This window comes from Bidens hawaiensis, unplaced genomic scaffold (genome assembly GCF_021521415.1).
Source record: "Bidens hawaiensis isolate Kalapana, Puna unplaced genomic scaffold, B.hawaiensis_p1.1 tig00022218_1, whole genome shotgun sequence".
Lineage (NCBI taxonomy): Eukaryota > Viridiplantae > Streptophyta > Magnoliopsida > Asterales > Asteraceae > Bidens > Bidens hawaiensis.
In genome coordinates, this window is record NW_027493450.1 from 12,657 (window position 1) to 22,976 (window position 10,320).

Below are 10,320 nucleotides of genomic sequence, written 5' to 3' on the forward strand. Positions count from 1 at the left end.
TCACCATTGGTGAGCAGTGAGGAGGATAGTGATGACAAAAGTAGTGACTCTGATGATAATAATAATAATGGTAACGAATAAGGAGATGAGCTGGTTGTTAAAGAGAATGTAGCTGAGGTGCAACCACATGTTGATGAGGAGATAGTTCATGATGATGTTATTTCTGATATAATCCAACACACAACAAACCATTCACCACCAGACTCACCACCCCAAACCCAAACCATTGAGCCATACCTACCTTCCTCACCACACTCACCAATCCAAATCCAAACCCAAACCCTAACCCTAACCCATGAACCATACACCACACTCACCAATTCAATCCCAGACCAATGAAACTAATATTTTTATCCAATTGAACCTTATATACCTAAATGTATTAAAGCCCACTTGATAAACCAGCCAGACACACCTATCCAATCAGCATCCTATTCCCTAGAAATTGCTCAAGCTGACCACTCTTCATCACCATCTACCCAAACCCAAAGACAAACTCCTTTATTCCAAACAATAAATCCATTACCATATCAGCGCTCACCTATCACTCAAAGCCTAATTCATCAAACCCAAACTACCCAAAAATCTGAACCATAACCATTTAAACTTGACAAGACACTTTGATCTTTTAATGGAGAACTCTCACTTAAAGGCAGAAAACTCAGTTTAAAGGAAAGGAACATTGATTTGGAAAGACTAAAAGAAGATGCCCTAAAGGAGGTTCAAACCGTGAAGTCTAAGGTTGAGAAGACCTCATATGCATCAAAACAAAGGGAGAATGTTCATGTTGTTACTAATATCGATAATTCCCTAAACATGATTGGGATGATCTGTGTTGAAAGTGAAGAGGATGACGAGGAGGAAGAGATTTGGGTAAATGAGGATGTTGTTCATGAGGTAGTAAGGGAGAATAAGGAAAATTTGTTCATGGATGAAATGGTGGAAAATGAAAATATTATTAAGGATAATGTGGAAGACGTGGAAATTGATCAAGGTGCTGAAGATGAAGAAATGATTGAAGATGATCCAGACCTTGATATTTTATATGGAGATTTGAGGGAATTCACCCCATATTAATTGCTGAGATGGGAGGTAATTGATGAAGGGTTAGAGGATTTATTCAGAGACATAGATGAAATGCCACCTCCTAAAATGAAAAAAGTTGGCTCATCAAAACCTATTGATGAAGATGAAGAGAGGAGGAGGGTGAAAGGCTAGGCAGTGGCTGAGGATGAGAGCCAACTTCAATGCCTGAAGAAGAAAATTGGTGGTACAAATGACAACATTCTTTAATATATGTCTCTTCTATGAAGGCTAAATTGTTGCATGATCAACTATTGAATGAGATGTTTGAAAGAGAATTCTTAAATTGTATGCCAACTGAGAAAGAGATTGATGAACAAATATTCCAACTTGAACAATTTGAACTACAAAAGAAACTAAGAATTGATGAAGTAGAGCTTCACCAAGAGGTTCTTGCGTGACTCTTGAAGTTAAAGCAAGATGAAGATGCAACTGGCTCTTGTTGTAGCTGTTGAGAGGTTTCAAGCTGAAAAGGAGAAGTTTGTAGAAGAGACCGTTGAAGCAACACCAATTGATGAACCAATAAGTGAAGAAAATTTTGACAGACAGTTGGTTGTTGATTATGATGGTAAGAAGATACAAGAGGAAATGGCCAAAGCTTCATCTGTAAAAGTAATAGCTAGACTGTTGGAAACCATTAGATCTGAAGAGAGAGAGAGACAGAGAGAGAGAGAGAGAGAATGGCCTATTGAATTGGTCAAATATGCAAAAAAAAAAAAAAGATATGGACCAATTATTCCAAATTTTGAAGAAACTATCAAGAAGAAGAAAATGCAAATGGAGAAGGTGAATGTAGAGAAAAAGGAGGAGAAAACAACTGAAGAACTCATTCATGTAATACCATTGAATAGACCAAAAATCAAAATGGCGGGGATCTCTTTTTACAAGACCAAAAAACTTGTTAATCCTTATGCCAATATGAAGGAGTATATAAGCATGAAGAGAAGAATGAGCAGACCAAACTCAGAAGTGCAGGGAAAGGGAAGAATAGAAAGAATCAGCTATAAGAAGAAAACTGATAGCTACATCTTAAGAACTTTTGAAGGTCTTGCTCTGGGCATTATTAAAGATGATTCTGATTTGGAATATCTTCATGTGAATGACTTGAAAGACATTATGCAATGGAACCTCCCTAAGGATCGTCCATTCAACAAGGAGATATCTATATTCCAACAGAAATCAGCTGCTATAAGATTGGATAGAAGAATGGAAGAGAGAAGAAGTTCAATAAACTGAAACTAAAGGTGATCTATGCATGGTTTACCTATGATTTTTTGGTTATGTATTTGGATGTAATTTGATTTGATATGTAATGCAATTAAGGCAGAATTTGAATATGTAATCTTTTCTTTTAAGTAATCTAAGTTATTGATTTTAAGAATTTGATATGTATTTTTGAAACAAGTTTATGTAATCTAGAGGTATTTTGGTGCATCTGAGTTTGTTCCAATCTATGGGGATATTGTTGGGCTTAAATGATGATCAAGGAAGATTGGAATCTTCTCAACCATCTCAGAAATATGCTAAGTATGGAATTCGAGCAAACCAGGCACTTCGAGCACGCTTTACACTTATTCAAGCAAGGTATCTTATTTCGAGTAAGGCTATCTTCTGGAATTCTTCCAAGTGTTAGGTTTGAGCAAGCTACACATCATCAAGCAAGGTTTGATTCAGAGCACACTCTAGACTTATCCAAGCTTAAACTAAGTAATTTAGTGGGTCAAGCAAGGATTTATTAGATAGGATATCAAGCACACTTGTAGGAAGATAATGAAAGTATTCTATGGACTTCTACGAGCAAAGTTCAACCTCGAGCAAGCAATAGTATCCCGAACATACTAAGTTTTTGCTATAGCTTAATCGAAGGTTGAAGAGATCAAGAAGAACAAGTTTGCTTGTAGGATATTATCGATCAAAGTTTGATTATATCATGAAGATTGAAGTCTGCTTGAAGAATATTTTCTAAGGAAAATATTCTAAGTAAAACCTTACTCGAATGAATGTTCGAGCACACTCAAGGTTTTCACATTGGTTATTTCGTAATCTGTCTTGTCAACATATATTTGTGGGTTACGAGTTTGATAGTGAAGAAAATCGATCCTGACAAAAGATGTTTAAAAACCCGTTGCACGGTTACCTAGACAAAACCCACGACCATGATGGTGTAGTGCACGACCATGCATGTTAAATGCACCACCATGCTGGTCAAGTGCATGACCATGCCATGTTGGCAGTTTCCAAAATTTTTAAACCGATTTCAACCATTATGAGCCCTAAAAGAAAAGATCAAGCTAGATAATTAACGCGTGAACCCAGACAAACAACAAAGGTGTAGAGTCCAACTTCTCGATTCCGAAAATAAGCGAGAAACAAACAACAAACGCAAAGAAAAACTACAAAATTCCTAAGCATGCAAAATTTTGAAGGAGTCGATAGTTAGACTCACACTCCCCATTCTTATTTTATGGGGTGGAGGGCGAGAACCCCCAATGCAACCTCGACCTGCTCACATACTTAGTGTTTCAAACGGTGACCATTCACCTTGAATATGCGTCCATCCTTATGGTCGATCTCAACAGTACCATAGTTAAATACTTGCCTCACACTAAAGAGGTTGGATCATCAGGATTTCAATTTCCCGAGAAATAAACGAAGGCGAGAATTATAAAGCAACACATAATATCCCACTTGGAATTGTTCGTGGCCCTTCAAACGAGCATCATGGAGCTTTTTAGTAATCTCCTTGTAAATTCTCGAATTCTCATAAGTTTGGCCTGTCAATTCCTCAAGCTCATGAATTTGACCAAACCTGTTTGTGCCCGCACACGTGATATCAAGATTAGAAATTTTCAAAGCCCTAGGCCTTATGCTTGAGCTCAACATGGAGATGACATGATTTCCCGTACACGATTTGAATGGTGTCGTACTAATCAGTGTTTTGGTAGGCGGAACGTAAAGCCCACAATGCGTTATCCAACATCTCGGACCAATCCTTACATTTCTAACTAACCGTCTTTTGAAGGATTATCTTGATGCCCTTATTGGTGACCTTGACATGCCCGCTCGTCTGCTAGTGATATGGTGTAGAGAATCTATGATGAACATTATATCGGGACAATGCCTTTTCCAACTTGGCATTAAAAAAATGTGTCCCATGGTCACTAATCAATGCTTTAGTGGCACCAAAGCGAGAAAACAACTTCTTCAAGAATTTCACCACCGACCTAGCGTCTTTGTAGGCAAGGCTTGTTCCTCGGCCTACTTTGATACATAGTCAACGTCAACTATGATATAACGATGACAGAAATAAGTCAGGAAAGGTCCCATGAAATCGATGCCCCACACATCAAAAACCTCACAAACCTGAATCGGTCGCTAGGGCATCTCATCTCGTGATGAGATGTTGTTCACCCTCTGGCAAGCATCACAAGACTGCACCATGTCATGAGTATCACGGAAGATGTTTGGTCAAAAGAAACAAGCTTAAGAAACCTTCTTCGCGGTGGATGTAGCTCCATGGTGTCCTCCAGTCGGGCCCTCAAGGCAATGACTCAGGATTTTGCGTCCTTCATCTCCATACACGCACCTACGCACGAGCTAACAATCGCGACATCAAACAAGCAGGGATCCTCCCAAAATAATGTTGAACATCAGAAAAGATTTTTTTTTTTTTGCGGGTGAGTAAGGCCCTCCAAAACGATCCCACTCGCGAGAAAATTCGTGAAGTGCTCAAACCAAGGATGATCATCATATCGCGTCTCGGTATGTGTGAGGAATTCATGGGGGGGATTGTCATTATGTGAACCCCCACTTCTTCCGAAGAAGTTGAGCACTCAAGACGGGAAAGGTGATCGGTCATGACATTCTCAGCACCCTTTTTGTCACAGATCTCAATGTCAAACTCCTACAGTAATAGAATCCAATTAATAAGTCTCGGCTTTGCATCTTATTTACTGAAAAGATGACTAAGAGTTGCATGATCCGTGAACACGATGGTCTTAGAAAGTACAAGATAAGACCGAAATTTATCGAATGCAAAGACGACCGAAAGGAACTCTTTCTCGGTAGTCATGTAATGCTCCTGCGCGTTATTCAGAGTCCTGCTCGCATAGTAAAGCGAGTGAAGGTGCTTATCCCTCCTCTGACCTAAAACCGCCCAGAAGGTATAGTCCAGTCGAGGGCTACCATGATAGGGGTGGGGCGTTCACCAATATCTCTTTCAATAAATCAAATGCACGAAGGCACTCGAAGGAGAAAACAAACAGGGCATCCTTCTTGAGGAGCTTAGTCATCGAGCGGGCGATTTGGGAAAAGCCCTTTATGAATCGCCAATAAAAACCTGCGTGACCGAGAAAACTCCTAATATACTTCACCGAATTTGGTGGCGAAAGCTTCAAAATATTATCAATTTTGGCTCAATCGACCTCAAACCCTGCCTTTAAAATATTATGCCCTAACTCAATGCATTCCTTCACCATGAAGTGTCATTTCTCCCAGTTAAGAACAGGGTTGGCTTCGTCACACCTAGCCAAAAATCTCTCCAAATTTCTCAAACAATGATCCAAAGAACTCCCAAAAATAGAAAAGTCATCAATGAAAACTTCCATGGTGTCCTTGATCATGTCATTAAATATTGCCACCTTGCATCTCTAAAATGTGGCTGGGGCATTACACAATTCAAAGAGACATGTGAATGTCGTCATATCATGATCCTTAGAAGAGAGGGGGATCTGAAGTATCCCGAGAATCCATCGAGAAAACAATAGAACGTCTTTCCCGTCAGGCGTTCTAACCCTAGGATAAGTGGTACATTTTTATCCTCATCCATGTATAAGATCACAAAATCAACATGAAACATGAATTTGTCAATTTTCAATAGTATATTCTCAACTATGTCTCAAGGATATTTCACAGAACGATTTGCAAGCTGAATGGGCGTGCAAGTAGACCTAGGTGAGTTTGGAAAAAATGAAGAATAAGGCATCAAGTGTATGCTAGCACCTAGCTCGGCTAAAGCGTTACTAACCAAAACACTGCTGATCAAACAAAGAATGGTGAAACTACATGGATCGGTCATTTTTTAGGCAGTTTATTATGAAATGCCACGGACCACTCCTCATTCAAAGTAACACGAGAAATCTCCTACAACTTCTTCTTATTCGAGAGAACCTCTTTCAAGACTTAGTATACTTAGGCATTTCTTTCAAAGCATCAAGGAACGGAAGATTAATGTGCAATTGCTTAAAAAGCTCTAAGAATTTCCCCTACTGCTCTTCCAACGTCTGTTTCTTCAAACGGCCTGGGTATGGAATGGGAGGAACATTAGTCCTGACTAGCTCACTGGGTTGTGCGGTACTTGTTGGGGCTAGCCTCGAGTGCACCTCACCAGGAGTCTTAGTCTCGATCTCATCAGCGATCGGTTTTGGTGTGGAAACCAATGAGTCAACAGGAATGGTGTATCTACAATCCTCGGGGTAATAGCCTTAGCCTCAGCATTTGGATTCCTTTCGGTGTTACTAGGAAGGGTACCCTGTTGTCTCCTAGGGAGGAGTTGAGCAATCAGTCCAACTTGATTTTCGATGGTATACATGGATGCTTTCTGATTCCGGATTCCTTAACATAAGATAATGCCTCCGGAGAGTCTCATGAGGTTTTCCCGTTCCTTTGTTTGGCTAATTTGTTTTAGGTATCGATTTTAGCCAAAAGCTGGGATACAAGGCTTTCAACACTAGAACAAACCCCCCCCCCCCTCCCCACCTGACTGATTACCACTGTTGGAACCCTGAAATTGAGGCTTTTGCAGATAAGATTGGTTTTGCATTGACTTTGATAATTTGGCATTCTGTCAAAACCCTATGGCATTTGATTTTGATTGCTACCACCATTTTTCCAGCCGAAATTGGGGTGGTTTCTCCATCCTGGATTGTAGGTTTTCCTGTAGGCATTGTTTTGGCGGCCCACAAAGTCAACATCTTTCACCACCATGGCCTGTTGGTATAGACTGGTTTGGTGTTTTCCATCACACACCCCACAACAAGAACTAGATTTGACAAGATCGGATTGCATTTGGTCAAATATTTTGGTGAGAGCTTCTAACTTGGCGGAAACATCGTTGTTTTAATCAATGTGATGAACACCAATAGAGTAAGGAATACTACGAGGTGAGTTATATGCGAAGCTCTTATTAGCGGCTTTCTCCAAGATATCAAGTGCTCATTTGGGGTACACTTACTAAAATCTCCTCCCGCAACCTGATCGACGGCTTGCTTTTGTGCCCCAGATAAATCGTCAAAGAATTTAAGCCACTAAAGCCCGCGACTCAAACCGTGATGAGGCCATTTTCTCAACAGGCCCTTGAACCTCTCCCCTGCGGCATGAAGTGACTCATCATTATCGACAAGAAAACTAGGGATGTTTTCACGATATTTTGCAGTTTATTGGGTGGGAAATACTGAAGAAGAAACTACTCAACCAATTGGTTCCAAGTGGCGATGGAACCGGAATGGAGTACTTCTAACCACTCCAGGGCAGACCCATGAAGTGATAATGGAAAAATTTTAAGTCTCACGACATCATAAGATGAATTATTAATTTTGAATGTCGTACATAATCGAAGGAAATTTGAAATGTAAGCATGAGGGTCCTCGCTCTGGAGACCATGAAAAAAACATAAATTTCAACCATATGAATTATACTCGACTTAATCTTAAAACTCCCTGCAATCTCGGGCTGCGTGACGCTACTGCCATAACCATCAAGGGATGGTGTGGCAAAGTTTTCCATGTAACCTTGATCCTTCGGGTCCGCCATCTCCTATTCTCCAACCTCGGGGGTGTCAGTATCCTCCACAACATCAGTTTTAATGACCTCGGAAACATCGTGTGCTCTCCTTCTCAGACCCTCTCGAAGATGTCACTCGAGCTCAGAAAGGGGTGAAACAATCTCGGGACTGGGCGTGGTGGACATTTATCATCCGGAAAAACAGGGAACAGAAAACGAACAAAGACACATAAACTAACTAAAAATAAAATAACAATAAGATGAATAAAAATGAAATAAAATAAAATAACATAGATCAAAAATATCAACAAGGGTAATCAAAGATTCGGATAGTTCTCTAAAAATCACCGTGTCCCTGGCAACGACGCCAAAATCTTGACGTGTGTGGATATATATATATATATACATATAATGTTAATAAAAGCTCCACACAAATCGGGATTGAAATAGGTTTTTACCTACAACTAAATCACACAAGAAGGAAAAGGGAACTTAACGGTTGTAACAAAGTATCTGTAAGAACCAAATATCAATCCATGGACACAACAGCTTTTTAATACCAAATATTTGTAATTGGCCAACCGAACAAGTAAATCTCAAATTGAATTTTTAACTAACTATACTAACATACAATGAAAACAAGCAAGTAAAAACACAAGAGTCAATCAATCCAACAAAGTTAACTAAACCATGCATCCACTTAAACTAGTGATATAAATGACGATGATAATGACAAAACATCGTGAATTAAGATAAAAATAAATATTAAATTCCAATCAAGGTGACTTAATACTAGCATAAAAACATCATGATGAGCTTTCATTCAAGTTTGTAACCATAGATTAGCAAGTTTGTCAAAACTACCTAATCTCATAATCAAAGGAAAGCTAGCATGAAAACAACTTCGTAACCACCTAAAATCATGTTAAATAAACAATCTTAAGAGACCAAAATCAACACATGAATCTTTCAACCAGAACATATAGACTAGGGATTGTGGTCTCAACCTCTAGCAAACATCAACTAAATCAAGATTTATGTTATCAGCAAACAATTTTCAATATCATGTGATAGGTTTCCATACTTGTTAAAATCTCACAACCGGGTTTATTTCCACTAATCATTCCTAACAAAATGGTATAAGCTAAGCATGCATACACAAACAAAGTTTATAAACAAACACTCAACACATGATTTTCCAACATAATATGGTAAATAATCTATCAAATTAACAAGACTATGTAAAATAACAAGTATTTCAACCATTAATTTCTACTCAAGGACTCATCAAAAACTTGAAGAACAACAAAATTGCCAAAATTATGCATAGATAATTATCACATAAGTAAAAGCTTCAACATGATATAAGTAACAAGAGTATTTATCCCATAAGGCTTGATACAACTACAACCAAACTAGAAATAAGCTTACAAAACATATTCAAGAACAAAGGATTGAAACTAAGATCAACAAGTATTAAAGAGTGGAAGGATATCTTGAGGATGGTGTAAGCCTTAAAACTCTCAAGGAAACACAATAAAGTTCCTCCAAGGGTTGAGAGAGAATCACCAAGGCTTCACACCAAGCAAATGAAGAGAAATGACTTTTTATAAGTTGTCTGGACATAGTGTGCGGTCATGAACATAAAGCGCACGGTCGTGACCCAATTTAGTAAGTTAATATTTCACTTTCTGCCGATCAGATTTGCAGTTTCCATAAAAAATGAATTCATGAAACCTAAACAACCCGGTTTTGGGGAAGATTTAGAAAATCGGATTGTTTAGGTTCCATGAATTCATTTTTTAAATAGAGTACTTAGACTTACCAATGATCATATGTAAAAGATGAAGATTATATAGATATAAAATGATAAATTATTTGAATATTTTATATAGGTTTAAAATATTTATTTAATTTGCAAACAATAGATATATTGCATTGGAACTCCAAACCTAATGGCTCTAAGCCAAAGAGCCCCTCATGCATGTGATGAGCATGACGCCAATGCACCTTGGTGCTCCGTCCTCACCATGTGTAATAGTGTTGAAGCCTTGAAAATGCTAACATGGAGTATGGCATCAGCCGACTATACCTAATCTAATAACATATAATAATGATAATTTTGTATTTGGAATAAAACACTACATTTAGAACTTCTAACATTTTAAACTTTGTATATATTAATTTTATCAAAGTTTGTTTGTGTGAGCTTTATACTATTCACTTTAATAACGCATTAGTGTTTGTACATTGTGTTCACATGTGTCTGCTTTTATGATTGTATAACTTTCTTATTGTATTGTAATCTTATGCCCACTTATGTTCTCTTCTTTGAACACACATGTTTACTCCCTCGCTTAGAGTGAACCTCTCTTCTCCTGCTCCATCGTTGCCGTCCCTCTTCTCCTCCACCATCACCATCATTAAACCACAGTAGCCTCGTATTTCCTAGTCGAG

The 10,320-nt window shown here is 38.5% G+C and overlaps 1 non-coding gene across 1 annotated transcript; it reads left to right on the forward strand.

Annotated features, from left to right (window-relative positions):
* Window positions 1–7,404: 7,404 nt before the first annotated feature.
* On the forward strand, window positions 7,405–7,510 carry LOC143564997 (small nucleolar RNA R71). The gene has a single exon (XR_013140980.1). It is a non-coding gene; the product is annotated as a small nucleolar RNA R71 (small nucleolar RNA).
* The last annotated feature ends 2,810 nt before the right edge of the window (window positions 7,511–10,320 follow it).